General features: G+C 36.0%; 1 protein-coding gene across 1 annotated transcript in view; it reads right to left on the reverse strand.

Moving 5' to 3' along the window:
- The window catches only part of TSC22D1 (TSC22 domain family member 1), a 131447-nt gene that overhangs the window by 40412 nt on the left and 67943 nt on the right, over positions 1-23092 (reverse strand). The window lies entirely within an intron of this gene.

Consider the following 23092-nt stretch of genomic DNA (forward strand, 5'->3'; position numbering starts at 1 on the left):
GTCAGAAGTATCCAGCAGGGGATTCTTCAACTTTTGAAACATATTTGTATGTGGGAGCAAAAAAGAAAAAAAACAACGAGTATTCGGGAATGGAAGGAAGAAGTCTTGAGGAAGAGAAAGGATAAAGGAAGGGATTAGGATAGGAAAGGAGGGAGAAAAGACTGGGAAGTGAGGGAGGCTGGAAAACATCAAGCAGAAAAGCAAAGCAAAACCGAGCGAAGCAGATATCGAGGTCTCCGAGACAAATGGAGAAACTAGCAGCCAGCCAGCTTCCCTATTCCCCAAAGGCCTCATAGTACTTCCTGCAAATTGTGTCAAGGATATTCTACTCTGGTCCTACAAATACACCATTTTACTGCAGCAGAGGAGGGAAACACACAGTTCTTCATCTGTTTTTCTCCTGAACAGTCTGCAGTGCTACTGCAGAAGGTAGGAAAAGCCTGATAAAATCAACCAAAGTGAAAGGAACTGACATCACTAAAAGCAAAACGACATAAACTATGAAACAGACAATGGACATAAGTAAATGTAAAACTGGGCCTTTTAAAAACTGATTAAACTTCAGAAAATAAAGGAAAATGTGTGATAGAAAAATATAATACAAAAGAGTCAACATCACAGAAACAGACCTCTTTTCTGAGATTAAAAATGAACAATAACAAATATAGTACATATCAAAACTTCAGGATGCAACCAAAGTAACACTTAGGGAAAATGTACAGTCCCGAGCATTCGAATAAAGGCTAAAGAATAGTGGGCTACGGTTTTATCAAGAAAATTGGGGGACTCCCCAGCGAAGGAAGCCAGAATACAGGAAGAGAGGTAATAAAAATAACAGCAAAAACTATTAAAATAGAAAACAAACATGTCAACAGGTCAACAAAGTCAATTATTGGCTCTGTGAAAAAGACTATAAAAATAAACCATTAAACCTTCAGCATGATTAATTATGAAAAAAGAGAAGGCAGAAAAAAGCAATATCAGGAATGAAAAAGGAATATAACCATAATTAAAGAGATACCGATTAAATGGACAAATTGTTAGAAAAATACAATTTACTGAGACAGACTCATGAAACCTAGGAAATCTGAATAGTCCTATATTGCCATTAATAAAATTAAATCAATAGTGAAGTCTTTTCACAGATAAAACTCCCAGACTCAGCTTCACCAGTGAGCCCTAGGAATGGTTCAGTGACCAAGCCCAGCTGGCCTCCACAATGGCTCAGAGAAGCATCAGCAACACAATCCACCAAAAGTACACTGTCCACGGAACCTCAGTGGGTGGCCAGAAGGGAAGTAAATTAAAACTAATGCCAGGTGGCTGACACCAGATAGCTGCAGGAACCCATGCGAGACACTCTTTTGGACTCCCAAAAAATACTAAGAAGAGGGACTGGTGCCACACACTAGCAGGTGGAGGCAACTGCCACACCTGTATTATGCAGTCATTAACACTAATACTCTAGGCGCCTGGGTGGCTCAGTCAGTTAGGCGTCGGCCTTCAGCTCAGGTCATGATCTCAGGGTTCTGGGACTGAGCCCCATGTTGGGCTCCCTGCTCAGTGGGAGCTTCTCCCTCTCCCTCTGCCCTTCCTCCCCACTGGTGCTCTCTCTCTCAAGTAAATACATAAAATCCTTAAAGAAAACAACACACACTAATATTCTTACAAAAAATATTTAAGTCATAGGGATATGAAGTTTCTAAAAATTAACAGAAATGTCTTCATATATAACAATGGCTCCTTCCTGTCTCTGTCGGAAATGCGTGCCCTGCCACGTTCTCTCCTTTTCTAGTTAATGACACTGATCCTTCTTTGGATCTCAATCTAAGTTCCTTGAAGTGAGCCTTTCCTGACCCCTTAGACCCAGTGAGTTCTCCCTGTCAAATGCTCTCATAGATCTAAAGACCGGTGCTTAGTAGAATTTAATTACCCATGTGATTAAAGACAGCCTGACTCCCTTATTACACTGGATATATAGCAGACAGGGAACATACGTGCTTTTTTCACTGTTGTATCCCTAGGGCCTAACAGATGTTTAAAAGAGAGAAAAGAGTAAACCATGGAGAATACAAGGTCCTTATGTAAAAGGTAAAATAGCTTTCACAAGCAATCTGGTGAAGTTAGGACAAAACTTAAAATTTGAACTACTTTGAATTTTAATGCTTAAATAGTTAAATCACAACATTCTTTTGGAGATGTCAGAAGATTCCAGAAGTCCTAAGTTTGAAGATATATGAAAATTTACTTCCAAGTGTTTTCTGCAGAAAAAAATTTTTATACAGAATATTACTATTGAACTCCATACATTGTTCTAAATCAAGTATATATTATCTCATGAAATCCCCACGATAATTTTATTTTATCCTTTTTCACCAGGAAAACCCAGGCACAGAGACACTAAGTAACATGCCCAGGTTCTAGGTTTAAGTGAGCAACTTTTTGAGTCAGGCTTGGAGTCTGGCAGCCTGACGCCAGAATGTACATGCTCTATTGTCTCTACAAGAAATAAATATGACAGCTCAAATTTAGAAAAAGTACAATAATGGGATATTAGAATGTTTTCACATTTTTAGCGACAATTCTTTATATAATTAATATAAGGCAATGATAGAAAATTTATAACACATTCTAAAACATAAGTTAGCATCAAACCATTTATAGAAAACTCATGTTTAGCTTGTTTCCCACACTCCGCCACAGTACCTAGTCCTTCCTGCTGTTCACACTACCCAGCAAGAGAGCCCAGTATGCATGCACAGACACTAATCATCTTATAAGCAGTGCTAGACAGGGGCCTCTAGCAGTGAACTGACAGCAACAAGATTCATGCACATGTGCTATGGGTGTGTAGAGATTTTCAGTCAGGCCCTCTATCACCAAAAATTAAAGCTCCAAAACTGTAACAATCAAAGCAGTGTGGTACTGGCACCAAAATAGACATATAGATGAATGGAGCAGAACAGAAAGCCCAGAAATGAACCCACAACTATATGGCCAATTGATTTTCAACAAAGCAGGAAAGAATAGCCACTGGAAAAAGTCTCTTCAACAAATGATGCTGGGAAAACTGGACAGAAACATGCAAAAAACAAACAAAAAAACCCAAAACTGGATCACTTTCTTAATACCATACACAAAAATAAATGCAAAATGGATTAAACACCTAAATGTGAGACCTGAAACCACAAAAATCCTAGAGAACACAGACAATAACCTCTTTCACATCAGCTGTAGCAACTTCTTTCTAGATATGTCTCCTGAGGCAAGGGAAACAAAAGCAAAAACAAACTATTGGGACTACATCAAACTAAAAAGCTTCTGTACAGTGAAGGAAACCATCAAAAAAACTAAAAGGCAACCTACAGAATGGGAGAAAATATTTGCAAATGAAAATAAAGGGTTAGTATCCAAAATATATAAAGAACTTAAAAACCTCAACACCTGAAAAATGAATAATCCAATTTAAAAATGGGGAGAAGGCATGAATAGATATTTTTCCAAAGAAGACATACCAATGGCCAACAGACACATGAAAAATTGCTCAGTATCACCGATCATCAGGGAAATACAAATCAAAACTACCATGAGGTATCACCTCACACCTGTCAGAATCACTAAAATTAAAAACACAAGAAACAACAAGTGTTGGCAGGATCAATGTGGAGAAAGGGGAGCCATCCTGCACTGTCAGTGGGAATGCAAACTGGTGCAGCCACTCTGGAGAACAGTGTGGAGGTTCCTCAAAAAGTTAAAAATAGAACTACCCTACAATCTAGCAATTGCATTATTAGGTATTTGCTCAAAGAATACAAAAATACTAATTCAAGGGGATACATGTATCCCTATGTTTATAGCAGCATTATTTATAATAGGCAAACTATGGAACAGCCCAAGCATCCATCAATTGATGAATGGATAAAGAAGATGTGGCATATATACACAGTGGAATACTACTCAGCCACGAAAAAGAAAGAAATCTTGCCATTTGCAACGACGTGGATGGAGCTCGAAAGAATTATGCTAAGCAAAATAAGTCCATCAGAGAAAGACAAATGCCATATGATTTCACTTATATGTGAACTTAAGGAACAAAAGAAACAAGCAGAGGGGGAAAAAAAAGAGAGAGAGAAAGAGAGAGAGAGAGAGAAACCAAGAAACATACTCTTAACTATAGAGAACAAACTGATGGTTACCAGAGGGGAGGTGGATGGGGGGCATGTGTGAAACAGGTGATGGGGATTAAGGACTGCACTTGTCGTGATGACACAGGGTGACGTATGGAAGTGCTAAGTTACTATACTGTACACCTGAAACTAATATAACACCGTTAGCTAACGAATTAAAATAAAAGCTTAAAAAAATTAATCCCTCTTGCTCTGCCCCACATGGCTCCGTAAATGATGCAATGGATGTAGCAGTAGATGAACCATAAGTGAATGGGAAATACATCCAGTTATCTAGAATCTGCAACCCTAACCTTCAGGACGTAGTCTAGAAACTCAAAGACTAACTGAATAGCTGAAAAAATTCTCACAAAGCCCCTATGCCAAAGAAACATACTCTGTCCCTTAGAGCTTACTTGATAATTACTGACTCTAGTTTATCATACAATTCTTTTAAGATTTTACTTATTCATTTGAGAGAGAGTGTGCAAGAGAGAGCATAAATGGGGGAGGGATGCAGAGGGAGAAGCAGACTCCCTGCTGAGCAGGGAGCCCCCGATGCGGGGCTCGATGCCAGGACCCTGGGATCATGACCTGAGCTGAAGGCAGATACTTAACTGACTGAGACACCCAGGCGTCCCTATCATACAATTCTTGAAACATGTTTACCTGGCTTCCTGAGACTCCAGAGAGATTAAAAGCAATCAAATGAAAAGAGCAAAATATTACCAGCCAAACCCAGGCTCAAGAAGAGTTTTCAGCCTAACAAGACAGAAAAATGAAGCAGTAGTCACCATATGAGACAACTCATCACCCCAGTGCTGAACCTGAGTCATCATCAAACCACAATCATCAGAAGGTTCAAATAAGGTTAAAAGGTTACGATAAGATCAGGTATCTGAAAATTTTAGTTTTGATTATCTGACTATTTCTCTTAGGTCAGATACTAAAATCATTGGAAAACCTATGTAATTAAATTGTTACCAGAGAACTTGGAACACACTATCCTCTCTTTTGCTATTTATTCAGGACTGAAAGGACTGCTGTGTAATCTATTACACAATAGATTACACAATAATACAATCTATTTCAAAAAGGACAACAAATGGAAGGCACAGTTATACATTTAACAAAAATGTAACTAGAAAACCACCACTTGAGAGTATACAATGAACAAATACTGAAAAATATTAAATAAGAAAAATTGGATTAATAATAGGACGTGATAGAAAGGAAATTTATAGAAATAAAATTTTTCTTTTATTTTTAAGTAGGCTCCACACCATGGAGCCCAATGCAGGGCTTGAACTCATGACCCTGAGATCAAGACCTGAACTGAGATCAACAGCCAGATGCTTAACCAGCTGAGCTGCTCAGGTGCCCTTGGACTTCATTTTAAAAAATGAAGGGATTAGAAGTGTACAAGTTCCAAAATCTATCAACGTAACATAAAAAACTTTCTTTTAAATTGAGAAACTTAAAAAAAAAGATTTTATCATATATCCCTTTGATGTAACATTACCATTTATTAATATAACATTTTAAAATTAAGATAAGAAGACCTATTATTTTAGAGTGCTTTGACTTTTTAAAGACAATAAGACGATACTATTAATTCCTGGGGAACGAGGGATTGCTGATAAATTTATTTCTACATAGGAAAGTATTCGTTGAGCATTTACTACCATATAAAAATTATGGTAGATAGTGGAACATAAAATTTCTAGTGAAAGAAACAGACATTAATCAAATAATTATAATGAAGCCAAGTCCATCATAGATGAAAGAAATTAAGGCAGTAGTGATCCTGGGACTGGTTGGCTACTTAAGTTAAGGCAGAAGCAGAGTTTAGGATGATTTGGGGGTTTGGGCTTATGCTGCAGAGTACATCTTGGTACCGTTAAACTGTGGCAGCATGCTGTTTGAAAGGAGTGATACCTGAGGAGCCCAGTTTGGATGGTATGTCCAAGTAAATATGTTCACAGGGAAACTGGGGACGATCAAAGGCAGCTCCAGAATTTCTATAAAGAATAGTCCAGGGGCAGAAAGGATTAGCAGACACTTCTTGAGGCTGAGTTTCCATACCAGACATACTAGTTTTACTTGAGTTTTTGCATTGTTGTTGTTGTTGGTTTGTTGTACATAGATTGAATATTTGCCTAGGGAAGTTTTAGTGTGTTAACAAGCGATGGAGATTATGAGGGGCTAAAGCCCGTGTCCTCATCCCCTTGCACTACCCGCAGTTGGACTCAGGACTCCGAAGCCACAGAGCAAACTCAGGTGGAGGCACCCAACCATCAGCATACGGGTGATGCACCTGCAAGGCAAAGAAAAGCTTTAGAGTGAAAAGAAGGAAGGGCAAATGATAGACTCTGGAGAAACATCAACATTTCAGAGGACTGGGAAGAAGACAACAAACTGTAAATGGAGAAGAAAAAAGGAGAACTAGGAGTGAATGGTGCACCTTTCACTGGAGCCAAGGGAAGAGAATATACGAAGTAACAGGCACCACGCCCAAGACAGAGGTCAGAGGAGATCAGCTTTTAGACTTGAGACAGTTAGCAAGTTACTGGTAATATTTGCAAAAGAACAATTTCAGAAGCGTGAGTGGCAGCGAGGTAAGGCCACACCACAGCAGCACAGGTGAACGGGAGTGACGAAGGCAAGAGTCAAAAATTCAACGTAACAAGAGAGGACATAATCCTGATGAAGCAAAGTCCCAGAGGACACAAGAGGGAAGTAGCTATTTACAATCATACAGAGAAATTTATATTAGTATGCAATAAGTACAGTAGCTTTAGTTGGCATAACTGTGATGCAGAGGCTTTCATGGGTTCATTCCTATATTTGCCAGCAGCTCCCACGCTCATGAACAACATTCATCGTTGATCATTTCCCACCACATACACCTCATCCCCACCTTACAGGCTCAATACACACCAGCCTGGTTCCACTAAGCTGGTAGGTAACATGTAATCATAAATATTTCTAATAATCCATGAGTAGATTTTATCTTCTGTATATCCTCCTAGAATGACCTGGAATGTCCTACAACCACCATAATAATAATAATGACAACAACAGCAACAATAATAAAGTTGGTAGGGGATTGGTAAGCTAGATCCAGTATAGAAAGTATTCCTCCTTTGAACTCCTAAAAAACATTTCTGTATAGTTTATTTTAAAAATTGCATGCAAATATGATTGCATTATTCAAATTAATTTTAAACACCTTTCATATATGTATATCCCATCCCCTCAATTATACTTGAGGTTGTCACAATTTCTTTGTATCCTTCTCGAACTCCAACAGTCTTTCAAATACAAAGGGTGCTTAATATTCTACTTTAGTATGGGTAACAAAACTATAGAAATATGTACATGACCATAAACTTGTGGTAAGTTGGTACTGAAAGAGCGTTAATAGTTACGTTCTGTGAGTCTACTAAATGTCAGGAATGATGGCTTTATACATACATCCTATCATCTAATCCTCAAAACACCCCATTATTCAGATGAAGAAATGGAGCTTTGGGTTAAAAAATTGCTGCACATTACATGGCTAGTAAGCGACAGATCCAGGACCCAAAAGGCCTGTTCTTTTCACTTCGCCTCTACTCTAAACGATGGGCAGAAACAGTAAGCATTTTGAACGTTTATATTCTTAAGCTACATATTTTGTTCCTAAGTCCTAGGTTTCAAAAAAGGGATTAGTTACTAAGATAAAAATATATTTATTGAAACATTCACTTTGATTATATAAGCAATAACAAACATAGTAATAACGACAACAGTGATAGCAACTGACATTTGCTAAGTGTTTTTATGTGCCAGAAGCTGTGCTAAGTGCTTTAGGAGTATTCTGTTTATGCTTCACATAATCCTAAGAGGTAGGTATACTATTATGATTCCCACGTACAGATGAGAAAACAGGCACAGAGAAGTCAGGGTTAATGGTCTCAAGATCACAAACGGAACGGGTGATAAAGCCAACATTTAAGCTCAGGGAATCTAAATCTGAAGCTTAAATAGTACATTATATAAACCTATTTTTGCAATATCCTTTCCATTGACAAATTAAACTCCCAAGAAAGTGATCATATTATTTAGACAAAGACTTCCCTCTAAATTACCAACACACCTAATGCTGCTCCGTGCAGATTTGGACCTTCAGTTAATTAAGTAACAAGCAACATATTGAGAAATAGTTTCCCATAGTCTTTCAACTACAAATGGAACACCCAATTTAAATCCCTATTTTAACCCACCAGTCTTTTTATAACAATAGTAAATCAGTCAGCAAATTTTAAAACAAAAGTGCCACATGGAAAGCTAGCATAATTAGCTAGCTTTATTTTTAAAATCCTGAACTGTCAATAGTGGAGGAAATTTGCCACTGTTGTTTTGACAAGAATTATAGGCAAAATCTCCAAAAATTGGCCAAACCTGAACATACACAGGATATCATCTGAATATCCCAAAACACGTAGATTCTACAAAGTGGTCAACTAAGTGAGAATATCCCGAGAAATATGCAGAACTTAGAATATGGCACTGAGAAAAATCCAAATGTACACCAAGAAGTGATTATTCTTACTCAACAGTAGATGGCGCTAACACATCATATCCTATTTAAAAATAGCTGTCCATACTCTTCTGGAACATTTTTACGTACCCAACCCTGGCTATCTTAAATTAAGTAAAATTTATTTATTTAAGAGTCTATATAATTCTATCTCTAATTTTTAAAAATCTAAACACATAGGCATCTTATACACAAATCTGGGCCATTTTTTTAAAAAACGTATTACTTAAATATAAAATTAAGTCGCGAAATTTGTTAACAAATGTAAGACATACGGTCACATCTGAAAAATTGAAAAAAGAATATGAATAGGTAAGAGAAACTTAAAAGAAATAATATCTGAATGTTCTGAGGTTTGAGTAGCCTGTGATCTTGAAATTATTTCTACAGTCAACTATAGGAATGTTTAAACATCCCTCCAAAGTTTCTAGTATGTACAATATGGAATTTCCATTTCTTTCTATAAAATCCTTTAAGTGTATGCAGAATATATTAATTTCCTATGGACAAGCCAGGGAATACAGTCCTTCCCCCTCACCAAAGTAGTCTACCTTTTATACATTATAAATAATAGTGATTCCCAACCCAGAGGTAAATAATACGTCTGAATGTGGGGCTTAAAAGTATGTGTTAAGTTTTTTTAATTAGTCTGGAAAAGGAAAAATACAAAGTTATTTACTATGACTTGTCATGTTAATCTAGGACAGGAGTTGGAGCACAGGAAGGCTGGGAGTGATAAGGATAAAAAAGTACAAGTGACACCCATGATAAACATATTTAATGATCGTGGCATAAGACAGCTATCTCAAATCCTACAAGTAAACCTAATTATAGGTCTTTAAAGCTACACAGAATAAACAGTACAGCAATATTGTTAGTTGGGGGGGTTCTCTTTCGCATATCTAACATTAAGTTACACAGGTGGTTATCCAGTCCACCTGCTGATCTGCGTAAAAAGGACGGGTCAATATAGGACATCTTAACTTAAATGACACTAGAATTGTAGATACACATGAGCATTTGTGTTTTGATTCCTACTTCTAACACTTAAAGATGCTATAACACCTTGAGAAGTCACTTACCTTTCAAATTCAATTTTTTCTTTTATAAAATAGAAGGTGGGATTATAATAAGAACTAGAAGAAGAAAGATACAGGGTATATAGTGTGAGTGATACATAAAGATTCAACGAATATCGGACTCCATCCCCTTCCTTCTGCAGTATTATAAAAACAGCAAGAAGCAGGCAGAAATAGCAGAAGTCCACTTAAGCCGATGTAAATCAATACAATGGTTGAAAAATAAGATTTTAAAAGACAAATGCAGACAGTCTACCCTCTTACCGCCAAGAACTAATAAAGTATGAGTTTTTGAAAAATGAGTGCTTAGTATAAGCAAACAAAACCCAAGGCCATAAACATTAATAGGCACTATAAATAGTGACTCTATCCACAAACCCAAGGGCAGTTACCACACATGTGTATGGAAACTTCTTCTAATCATATTTCCACTTTTAAATGTATAGCAATTCTACCAGTAACCAAATACAAATTTTGTTCAATGTTAAGAGGCTTCTTAGTAAGATTATTTTCATTAAGCCTGCACATAATAAATATCAGAATCCTGATTATATTTTTCATTAGAAAGACATTTCAAAAATGTTCTGTTTTTGCAGGGAAAAAAAAAATGACCAGGATAACTTTCCACCTAGAACTGGGTACCCAGACCTTTCAAGAACTAGAGTAAAATAAAGACATGTTCAGAAAAGCCGAAATTAAGTTAACCGCCATTTAACATTCACTAAAGGAACTTCCAAAAAATATTCCTTAGGAAGAAGAAAAATGTTCCATTCAGAAGGTCTGAGTTACAAGAAAGAAGAGTAAATAAAGAAGCAGATAAACATGTAATTAAAGCTAAACATTGTCTATAGAAAATAATGTCAAATTTGTGAATCATTTAAAAATGAAGTTAAAATTGTGGACAACAATATGTAAATTGTAGGGATTGGGGAAGGTGGTAGTTAGTGTTAAAATGTGGTAAGGATTTTGTACTTTTTCTAGAAATGGTGAGTTTTAAGATATTGATTAACCTTAAATTTTGTAGGCTGATTAAGTTGATTAAAAGAACATAAGAAGAATATATAGGTCCCAAACAAGAAAAGGGGGAGGAATAGGAATGTCCCTCCCCTGACACAAATCCTGCAATACAGTATTTACAAGAGACACCCTAAAATAAAAGGACATGAAAATGCTAAAAGGCAGAAAATGGGAAAAAAGGTATCATTGGCAATACCAACTGAAAACAGGTAGAATAACCTTGTTAAAATAAGACAAAAGAGAACTAGGTAAGAGGCATCACTAGGGTCAAAGAGAGTTATGACCTAACAGCTTCAATGCACCAGCAAGTCTAAACTTGTATGCACTTAATACATATAAATAAATAAAGCAAATTTTGATAGAGCTATAAGAGAGAAAATGTCAATCACCTTTCTCTAATATGTTGGGTCAAGGAGATAAAATTAGATATTATAGATTTAAACAAAGAATTTTTTTTCTTTTAAAGATTTTTATTTATTTATTTGACAGAGACAGCCAGAGAGAGAGCGGGAACACGAGCAGGGGGAGTGGGAGAGGAAGAAGCAGGCTCCCAGTGGAGGAGCCTGACGTGGGGCTCGATCCCAGAACGGTGGGATCACCCCCTGAGCCGAAGGCAGACGCTTAACGACTGCGCCACCCAGGCGCCCCCTAAACAAATTTAAAAACGTATGTTAATGGACACATAGAGAACGCTCAACCACACAATTAAAGAACGGACATGCTCTCCAAGCATACAATGAAACAACTGAAGTGTTCATGTGCCAAACCACAAAGAAAGAGTAAATACATTTCCAAGAATCAGTGTCATACAACCAAGTTAGCAGATCACTATGCAATTCATTAATATAGAATTCACTAACAAAATGATAAAACGTAAAAACACCTATATTTGATGACTTCAAAACACACATTCAAATAATTTGTGGGTCAAAAAACAAAATCATAACGGAAACTTAAAACACTTAAAAAGAAATTGCAGACTTGTAAGACAGGCTGCCAAAGTAATAACGTGGAAGGAATTTTATAGTCTTAAATGCTTACAACATTACAGAAGAAAATTTGAAAATTGGTGAGCTAAAATTTCAACTTAATATGACAGAATAGGAACAAGAATGAACCTACAAATGCAGGGAGAAGGAGACAATAAATATAAAAGCAAAAGTTAATGAAATTTTAAACAAGAAAACAACCTCAAAGCCAAATTTGGCTCTTTGAAAAGATTAATAAAATAGGTAGAACTCTGAAAAGATCAATGAAGACAACGGGATGCAATATGAACAAAATCCAGAAAGCAAGGGGATAGAATCATAAATACAAAAAAAATTAAAATGTAACACAATACTATGAACTTTAAAGCAACACCTAGAAACACCCGATCTAGGTTTTACCTGTAAAATTCTATGTAACAGCCAAGTAACAGAAGATAACACTCTCATAAAAATGCTTATAGAGATTTTATATATATATTATATTATATTTGAATATATATATATATAGTTTGAAAGACAAATTCTCTCATTCTCTTTTATGAACAGTGTAAGAATCAATAGCAAACAAACAAAAATAAAGCAAATCTAGTAATAGTAAAAATGCATCACAACCAACTTAAGTTTATCCTAGCAATACAAGAGTGGTTTACCATTAGAAAATCTTTAAAATTTTACTTATCATCTTAACAGATTGAAGGGGGAAAAATCACCTCAAGAAATACGAGAAATTTTTTTTAACAAAATTCAATATAAATTATTTACTAATAATGAAACTTAGTAAACTAAAAATATAAAGAAATTTCTCTTCCCACATAAAAGATATCTGCCAAAACCTACAGAACACAGCCTTCTTAGTGGTGAAATGTCAGAAGTACGTTTCAAAATTAGGAACAAGATAAATATGCCCAGTATTAGCACTCCACTGGAAATTCTAGTCCTGCATGGTTCAGTACAGTGGCCACTAGCCACAAGTGGCCATGAGCACTGGAAATATGACTAGTACAATTTGAGATGTACTGTAAAGGTGAAATGCATACCAGCTTGTGAAGATTTAGTACCAAAAAAGGTAAAATATCTCATTAATAATTTTTATACTGATAAACATGCTGAAATAATATTGGGTTAAAATAAAGCATGTCAAAATTAGTTTCACCTGTGTCTTTATATTTTTTAATATGACTCTAGAAAATTTAAAATTATATGTTTTTCATATTTCTATTAAAAAAGAAAAAAAACAAACATTGACTGGAAAGGAAGAAAGAAAGCTATCATTAACCTCAGATAATATGACTGTCTACACAGAAAAACAATATACAGAGAATCTTAAAGATTTTGTTTATTTATTTAGAACACACAAAGCAGGGGGGAGGGGCAAAAAGAGGGGGAGAGAGCCGACTCCGAGCTTAGCGCAGAGCCTCCACAGGGCTTGATCTCCCCACCCTGAGATCATGACCTGAGTTGAAACTAAGACTTGGACACTTAACCAACTGAGCCACAATATACAGAGAATTTTATAATCAATAACAAGTTTTAGCAAGGTGGCTAATAATTCCATACATATCAACATATAGAAAACGTAATTTTCTTTTTTCTTTTCTTTTCTTTTCTTTTCTTTATGGCACCTGGGTAGCTCAGGTCGTGATCCCAGTGTGCTGGGATCAAGTCCCACATCTGGCTCTCTGCTCAGCAGAGAACCTGCTTCTCCCTCTGCCTGCCGCTCCCCCTGCTTGTGCTCCCTGTCAAATAAATAAATAAAATCTTTTAAAAAATAAAAATTAAATTAAAAAATAAAGATTTTACTTATTTATTTGAGAGAGAGTGAGCATGAGTGGGGGGCAGAGGGAGAGGTAGAGGGAGAAGCAGACTCCCCACTGAGCAGGGAGCCCAATGTGGGGCTCAATCCCAGGACCCTGAGATCATGACCTGAGCTGAAGGTAGACGCTTAACTATCTGAGCCACAAGACACCCCGAAAATGTAATTTTCAAAAAGCTACTACTTACAAAAGCCAACAAAATATAAAGCACCTATATATTAATTGAATTTAAATTAAAAAAAAGAAATGTAAAGCACCTAAAATTGAACAAAAGTAGAATTTTATTGAAATATAGGAGAGCCCCAAATAGATGGAGAGATTCAATATCATAAATCCCCAAACCAAGCCTCAGATTTTAGTGGTACTCCAACAAACTCCCACAATGGTTTCATAAGGAACCATAATATTCATATGGAAGAACAAAGACCCCATAATACTCGTGGCATCTTAAAAATAAAAAAGGTGTAATGACTTCTCTCCTGGATATCAAAACTCGTAACAAAGCAATAGTATATTAAACGAATAGACCAATGAAACAAAGAGCTGGTTTTCTGGAAGGACAAACAAAATAGATGAACTTTAGCTAGATTCCCCAAGAAAAAAAGAGAGAGGACTCAAATAAAATCAGAAATGAAAGAGGAGACATTACAACTGATAACACAGAAATATAAAGGATCATAAAAGACTACTATGAACAATTATATGTCAACAAATTGGACAACCTAGAAGAAATGGATAAATTCCTAGAAACACACCAAGACTGAACCATGAAAAGGTAGAAAATCAACAGACCAATTACTAGAAAGCAGATCGAATCAATAATCAAAAATCTCCCAAAAAAACAGAAGTCCAGGACTACATAACTTCACTGGTGAATTCTACCAAACATTTAAAAAATTACTATTGATCCTTTTCAAACTCTTCCAAAAAACACAAGAGGCAGGAGCACTTCCAAACTCATTTTATGAGGCCAGCATTACCCTGATAGCAAAACCAGACAAGGACACTACAAGAAAAGAAAATTACTGGCCAATATCCCTGATGATGCAAAAATTCTCGGTGAAATAATAGCAAACCAATACATTAACAATACATTAAAAGGATCATACACTATGATCACGTGGGATTTATTCCAGGGATATCGGGATGGTTGATATCCACAAATCAATCAAAGTGATATGCCACATTAACAAAATGAAGCATAAAAACCATGATAGAGCCATAGATGCAGAAAAAGCATTTGACAAAATTCAACACCCATTTATGATAAAAACTTTCAACAAAGTGCGTGTAGAAGGAACATACCTCAGCATAATAAAGGCTCACAGCTAACATCATACTCAACAATGAAAAACTGAGAGCTTTTCCTCTAAGATCAGATACAAGACAAGGATGCCCACTCTAGCTACTTTTATTCAACATAACATTGGAAGTCCTAGCCAGAACAATTAGACAAGAAAAAGAAATCCAAATAAGAAAGGAAGAAGTAAAATTATCACTATTTTAGATGACATGATATTTTATACAGAAAACGCTAAAGAAGACCTCAAAAAACTGTTAGAACTAATCAACAAACTCAGTGAAGTTGGAGAATATAATATATGAAAATCTGTTAAATTTCTATACAAAATAACAAACTATCGAAAAGAGAAAATTAAGAAAACAATCCCATTCACACGTACATCAAAAAGAATAAAATACCTAGGAATACATTTAACCAGGAAGGTCAAAGACCTGTACACTTAAAACTATAAGACATTGATGAAAGAAATTGAAGACAACACTAATAAATGGAAAGATAATCGGTGCCCATGGATTGGAAAAATTATTATTGTTAAAATGTCCATACTACCCAAAGCAATCTATAGATTCAACACAATACCTATAAAAATTACAATGACATTTTTTCACAGAAATAGAAAATCCTAAAATTTGTATGGAACCACAAAAGACCCAGAATAGCCAAAGCAATCTTGAGAAGAACAAAAAAGCTGGAAAAAAAAAATGCTTCCTGATTTCAAACTGTATTACAAAGCTATAGTAATCAAAACAGTATGGTATTGGCATAAAAAGAGACATCAAAGATCGATGGAACAGAGCAGAGAGCCCAAATGGGTGAAGGAGAATGGGAGATCAGGCTTCCAGTTATAGAATGAATAAACCATGGGACTAAAAGGCACAGTGTAAGGAATACAGTCAATGATATTATAATAGCATTGTATGGTGACAGATGGTAGCTACACTTGTGGTGAGCTCAGCATAATGTATATACTCGTCAAATCACTAAGTTGTACACCTGAAACTAACATAACAGTAAGTGTCAACTATACTCAAATTTTAAAAAAATTTTAAATAAAAATAAAGCCAAAAATAACAAAAAAAATAGAGATTCCCAGAAGTGAACCTATGCATATATGGTCAATTAATTTACAATAAAGAAGCCACGAATATACAATGGGAAAAGGACAGTCTCTTTAATAAATGGTGTTGGGAAAACTAGACAGTAGCATGCAAAAGAATGAAACTGGACCACTATTTTACACCAGACACAAAAATTAACTCAAAATAAATTAGACTTGAATGTTAAGACCTGAAACCATGAAACTACTAGAAGAAAACATAGGCAGTAAACTCCTTGATGTTGGTCTTGGTGATGATTTTTTGGATTTGACACCAGAAGCAAGAATAATAATCACAAGTGGGACTACAGCAAACCACAAAGTTTCTGCACAGCAAAGGAAACCTTGATCAACAAAATGAGAAGGCAACGTATGGAATGGGAAAAAATATTTGCAAATCATATACCTGATAGGGGGTTAACATCCAAAATATATAAAGAACTCATACAACTCAAGAGCAAAAGAACAAATGATCCAATTAAAAAATGGGCAGAGGATCTGAACACATTTTTTAAAGAAGATGTACCAATGGCCAACAGGTACATGAAAAGATGCTCAACATCACTAATGACCATGAAAATTCAAATCAAAAGCATAATGAGATATCACTTCACACCTGTTAGAATGGCTATTATCAAAAAGACAAGAAAAAAAAAGACAAGAAATAGCAAGTGTTGGTCAGGATTTAGAGAAAAGGGAATCCTTGCGTACTGTTGGTAGAAATATAAACTGATACAGCCAATACGGAAAAGAGTATGGAGGTTCCTCAAAAAATTAAAACTAAAATTACCATATGACCCATCAATTCCATTGCTGGGTATTTATCTGAAGAAAACGAAAACACCAACTTGAAAAGATATTTGCAAACCCATGTTCATTACAGCATTATTCATGACAGCCAAGACATGGAAGCAATCTATCTATGCATCCGTTGGTGGATAAATGGGTAAAGAAAATGTGATTGATACACACACACACACACACACACACACACACACACACACACATTCAGCCATTAAAAAAGAAGAAAATCCTGCCACTTGCAAGAACATGAATGGACCTTGCAGTCATTATGCTAAGTGAAATAAGTCAGATAGATAAAAACAAATACCACATGATCTCACTTAATGTTTAATCTAAACAACAAAATGAAATAAAAACAACCAAACTGATAGCCACGAAGAAACAGATTAGTGGTGACCAGAGCCTGGGGCAGGAGGAAGCCTTAGACGGGTGAAGGAGGTCAAAAAGTATAAACTTCCAGTTATAAAATAAATAAGTCCTGGGGGTATAATGTACAGCAGGATAACTGTAGTTAATGATACTGTATATTGGAAAATTTTCTAAGAGTAAATTATAGAAGTTCTCATCACAAGGAAAAAAATTATATGTGGTGATGGGTGTTAACTAGACTTATTGTAGTGATTATTTTGCAATATATACATATATAAAATCATTATGTTATACACCTGAAACTAAGACAACCAATGTTATATGCCAATTATATCTTAACAAAAAAAAATTTTTTTTAGCACTACAAAGTACCACAAAGAAGAGACAGGATGGTCTTTTCAAATATTAATGCTGAGCCATTAGCCTCCCTATAAGGAAAAAAATTACTCTTGATCCCGATTTCATACCATAGAAAAAAAAACAAATCAGATGGATGGTAGCTCTAAATGTGAAAGGTAAAACAATTTCTAGAAAATAACAGGAATATCTTGGGAATGTGCAAAGATTTCTTAAACAAGACACAAAAGCATTAACTATAAAAAGAAAAGGTGAACAAATTAAACTACATCAAAATTGGAATTTATGTTCATTAAAAGAGATCAATAAAAGAATGGAAAGATAAGTCATACTGTGAGAGGGGATATTTGTAACATATCAAAGAGCTCATTTCAGGAACATTTAACGAACTCCTAAAACCAATAAGAAAAGGTCAAAACAATAGAAAAGTGGGCAAGAAACATGAACAAGCATTTTACAAAATAATACATCCAAATAACCCGTCTATCTATCTATGTTCAATCTCATTAGTAATAAGGGAAGTGCAATATAAAACCACAATGAGGTACACTGTACATCCCCCAAGATGGCTTAAATTAGAAAGACTGACGAGTAGGTTTAAATCTAAGTGATGGGTGGAGCGCCTTGGTGGCTCAGTCAGTTAAACGTCCGTACCTCTGACTGACTCTTGATTTCCACTCAGGTCATGATCTAAGGGTGGGGTGTGGAGGCTGCTTAAGATTCTCTCCCTGCCCCCGCCTTCCTCCCCGCTCTCCCTCTCTTAAAAAAATAAATAAATAAATCTAAGTGACAGGTAGGATGTGGAGCAATCACAACACTCATACATAGCCGGTAGGTGTGAAAATAGGTACAACCACTTTGGAAACCGGAGATTATCTACTAAAGATGAACATACACAAACCAACCAGCGGTCTTTTTTTTTTTTTTAAGCAGTCTTATTCCTAGGAATATCCTCAACAGAAATGCAAACATATGTGCATCAGAAGACATACACAAGAATAGTCACAGCTGCACTATTCATAAGAGTCTCCAAAATGGAAACAACCCAGATGTCTATCAATAGAAAAATAGAATGTTCTACAATGAAATACTATATAGCTATGAAACTGAACTCCTATTAAACTCGACAACATGAATGGATCTCAAAAATATTGAGGAAAAAAAATCTAACACATAATTTCATTTATATAAAGTTCAGAATGAACAAAACTAACTGATACTGTCAAAAGCCTGGAGAATAGGTGCCTTTAGGGAAAGGAACGAGAGAAGTAATTAGGAAGCAGTTTGAGAGGGGATTCCAGAACGCTAGGAATGTTCTGGTTTTTTTTTTAAATCTGGATGAAGGTTACATATCCATTATTTTGTGATAATTCATCAAGTGATTTATGTACTTTCTCACAACTGGAAGGACTGGCAAGGTGCTTGTCTCTGCTTCACCTAACTCAGACTCTCTCAGGGTGGGAAAAGTGTCTATGCACAGGGCATTTCTCGAGAACGCTGAAAGGCAAATGAATAACCCACTGTTATCTGAAGGTAAATATAAAGCACATAAAAGATAAGCTGAAAACTGGGGAGAGAGCTTCTTTGGAAAATTAATACACTGAAAAGCTATCATATAAACTGGGGAATTTAGAATGCCAAAGTGTATGCCCAGGGCGGGATGTAAGAAGACCCTAAACTTTCACCCCTGGCTGATCTTTAGACTCCGTACAAGCAGGGAGAGAGAACTGTAAAGGGAGAACTGTAAAGAGCCTCGCTAAGCATTGAAGGAGTGTCCCAATACAGAGTCAGTATGCAAAGACTGAGAAAACTGGGGTTATTTGGGGGGAAAGAGGTGGGGTGGGGAGCTCCAGGTATTCAAGGAAATCTCTGCCAAAACACTAGCTGACCATAAGCTAAAGAAACAGACACTTCAGAGATCGCACGGGGCAAAGATCCAGAAGTAAACCCATACAACTCTGGCCACTTGATTTTAGAAAGGGGTGCCAAGACCATTCGATAGGAAAAGAAGTCTCTTCAACAAATGCTGCTGGCACAACTGGGCATCCACGTGCAAAAGAGTAAAGTTAGACTCCTACTCACACCATATACAAACTCGCAATAGACCAACGATCAAGATATAAGAGCCAAAACTATAAAATTCTTAGAGCAAAACATAAATTTTCATGACCTTGGGGATTCGCAGATACAACACCAAAAGCATAAGCAACAAAAAAAGAAATAAATTGGACTTCATCGAAATTAAAACTTTTATGGATCAAAGGGCATTATCAAGAAAATGAAAAGGTAACCTACAGACAAGAAAATATTTGCAAAACATGTATGTGATAATGGTCTAGGAAACACTTTACAGAGCTTTTGGGTAGATACCTAAAAGTGTAGAATTAAGAAGATACACAAATAGGGGAGCCTGAATGGCTCAGTCGATTGAGAGTCTGCCTTTGGCTCAGGTCCTGATCTCAAGGTCCTGGATTGAGCCCTGAGCTGGGCTCCCTGCTCAAAGGGGAGTCTGCTTCTCCTTTTCCCCCTGTCCCTGCCCCTGCTTGTGCTCTCGCTCTCTCTCTCAAAAAATAAACATTTAAAAAGAAGATACACAAATAGCTAACAAGCACATCAAAGATGCTTTAACATCATTAATCATTCAGGAAATGAAAATCAAAACCACAATGAGATACCACCTCATACCCAGTAGGATGGCTATAATTAAAATTAGAGAAAACAAGTATTGGTAAGGATGTGGAGAAATTAGAACCCTCATACACTGCTGGTGGGAATGTAAAATGGTACAGCCTCTGTGGAAAACAGTTTGGTGGTTTCTCAAAAAGTTAAACACAGAATTGCCATGTGACTCAGCAATTTCACTCTTACATATGTGTCCAAAAAGAACTAAAAACAGGTAACTCAAACAAATATTTGTACCCAAATATTCATAGCAGCACTATTTACAAAAGGTGGAAACAACTCAAATGTCCATTAACAGATGAATTAGCCAAAAGTAGTCAATACACACAAATGGAACATTATTCAGCCATACACATGAACTAGTGAATCGTGCTAATCAGGTAGACAGAGCTGGGAATCGTTATGCTAAGTCAAAGAAGTCAGACAAAAGAGGCTACATACTCTATGTTGTCATGCATCTGAAATATTCAGAATAGGTAAATCCAGAGAAACAGAAAGCAGATTGCTGGTTGCCCAGGGCTGGGGCAAGGTCAAATGAGGAGTTGCTGCGTAACGGGTATGGAGTTTTCTTTTGGAGTGATGAAAATGTTTTGGAACGTGATAAAAGTGGTGGTTATACAACACTGTGAATATACTAGATACCACTGAATTGTACACGTTAAAATGGTTAATTTACGTTTGTTTATGTTAAATTGAATTTCACCTCAATTTAAAATCAAATCAAAACAAAATAAAACCCGTGACCTGAATTAGAGAGCCAAAATTACATTCAATCCCATTTTTCCATCACCTCTCACATCCCATATGGCACTGAGTCAAAGTAGATTCTGCCTCCATTTCAGAATAGATTCTCTCCTCCTCCTTTTCCTGGCCACTGTCCCTGCCTTAATTCAGGTCTATCACTTCTTACCTGCTAATTACAACAGTGTCCCAGATAATCTAGTTGCCAACAATATTGTTCCCTATTTTTAACCGTTCACTAAATTGCCAGATCCATCCTTCCAAAATGCAAATCTAATCAATTTTTCTGCTCAAAATCCTTCCATGTTTCCTTATGGCTTTTAAGATAAAGTGAAGCTCCTTATCCTGGCACGAAAAGTCCTATTTAGCCCATTCCTACCCTCTGGCCTCATCTGTCATTCCGGGTCTCTCCTCCAGCTGCATAGGACATAGTCTTCTACTTCAAAGATCTATGCTGTTGAAGGTCCCTGTACTTCCTCTAACTGGGAAATCCTTTTCCAAGTGAGTAACTTCCCTCAAAAATTCAACTAAACATCTCATCCTCTAGAAAGGGTTATTCCCCAGCTCCCAATTCACTACTTTTACATATAGCAAGCATTTATCAAAGAACTTACCACACTGTAGTATAATTGGCTTACTTTCCTATAGACTAGATAACCCCCTAGTAGACCCTGACCACAGGGGCCAAGATTTCATCATATTTATATCTCAAGTACCTCCCTCAGCAAACATTCAATTCAGTCATGTGCTCTCAAACATAAAATAATTCATAGATCTTCTCACCTTTTGCTATTTGATCATTAGCTCTTCATGGCTGGCCAATATCTGAGAGAATAATTAGCAACTTGTTTGTGCAATATTTCTGCTCAGTAATCTATCCTCAAACTAATTAAACAAGAGCTTCTTGATTAATGCATTTAATGCATGAAAGAAAATTTTCTAATCCTTATTAAAAAATTGCTCTAAGTCAATCTAAAGAAATGTAAATTTTCTTTTTTTATTAAGTAAGACTACAGACAAGGTAAAAATCCCTTAATTAGTTTTGAGATGAAAACCTAAATATAAAAATTTAGCTAACCTCTCCCTCACTGGAAATACACAATCAATCTTGGTCTTTAGACACAGGATTATGCTCACTTCTATACCACTTCCTACCAATTCCCCTAATCACACTGCCCCGAGTTTTTAGGCCCACCAAAGCATTTGGTTGGTACTGGATAATATGATAGAAACCAGATTCTTTCAGAACATTTTTCATAGGAAATTGAAATTTCAAAGAATTGTTCAATTGTTTCTGATGAAAATACTTGATATCTGAAAATGCTTTGACAATCTAAACTTGAATGTACCCAGGTAAACTCAGGTAAGTAGGAATATAATCTCTAGACTGCCTTGATGATTCTGAAATATCTAAAATTTATAAATACTTCCTATAAAATAGTACTTGAATGACAAACTAGTCATGTATTTTCATTGTTCACAGGGTAATTTTTATTCTAATTGTTTTAATCCAGTCTAATTCTGTCCACGTAACAACATCTATAGATTCCCAATACCTAAAAAAACGAAGCACCATTATTAACTTACTTACTTTTCTTATAGTCAAGACCGATGTTTCCTAGGGCTATTTCTGCTGACCCAAACCATGTTCTCCATTTTCATTAAGTTTATAAATTCACAGAAAAGATCTCAGGCAAATATTTTCTCAGTGCCAACAATTCTTGCACTTTGCCTAATTAACTCATTTGTTTTATGTCTTACAGGGCTGGAATCTGCAATTACTATTTCCATCTCTACACTGGCTGCTAGAAAGCTCTCAGCTAATTTATGGCTCATTTCTAGACTTTCTCATATACAGAGTCTGGGTATTATTCTCATTCTGGGCTCCATCTTATCCTTTTCAACCTCTCTTCTTTGCCACAATATACACTTAGTTTTATTTTGTCACACTGGATATATATTTGTAAGCTGCCTTTAATCCCTTCTGGAATACATCCTTAAAAAAAAAAACCACATATATGCACTTGACTAATTGTTAGCCAGTCTGCTTCTGGCTAGACTTCTAAGCCAGACATAATCAGACTTATTCC

The sequence above is a fragment of the Ursus arctos genome, unplaced genomic scaffold (assembly GCF_023065955.2).
Source record: "Ursus arctos isolate Adak ecotype North America unplaced genomic scaffold, UrsArc2.0 scaffold_10, whole genome shotgun sequence".
NCBI lineage: Eukaryota > Metazoa > Chordata > Mammalia > Carnivora > Ursidae > Ursus > Ursus arctos.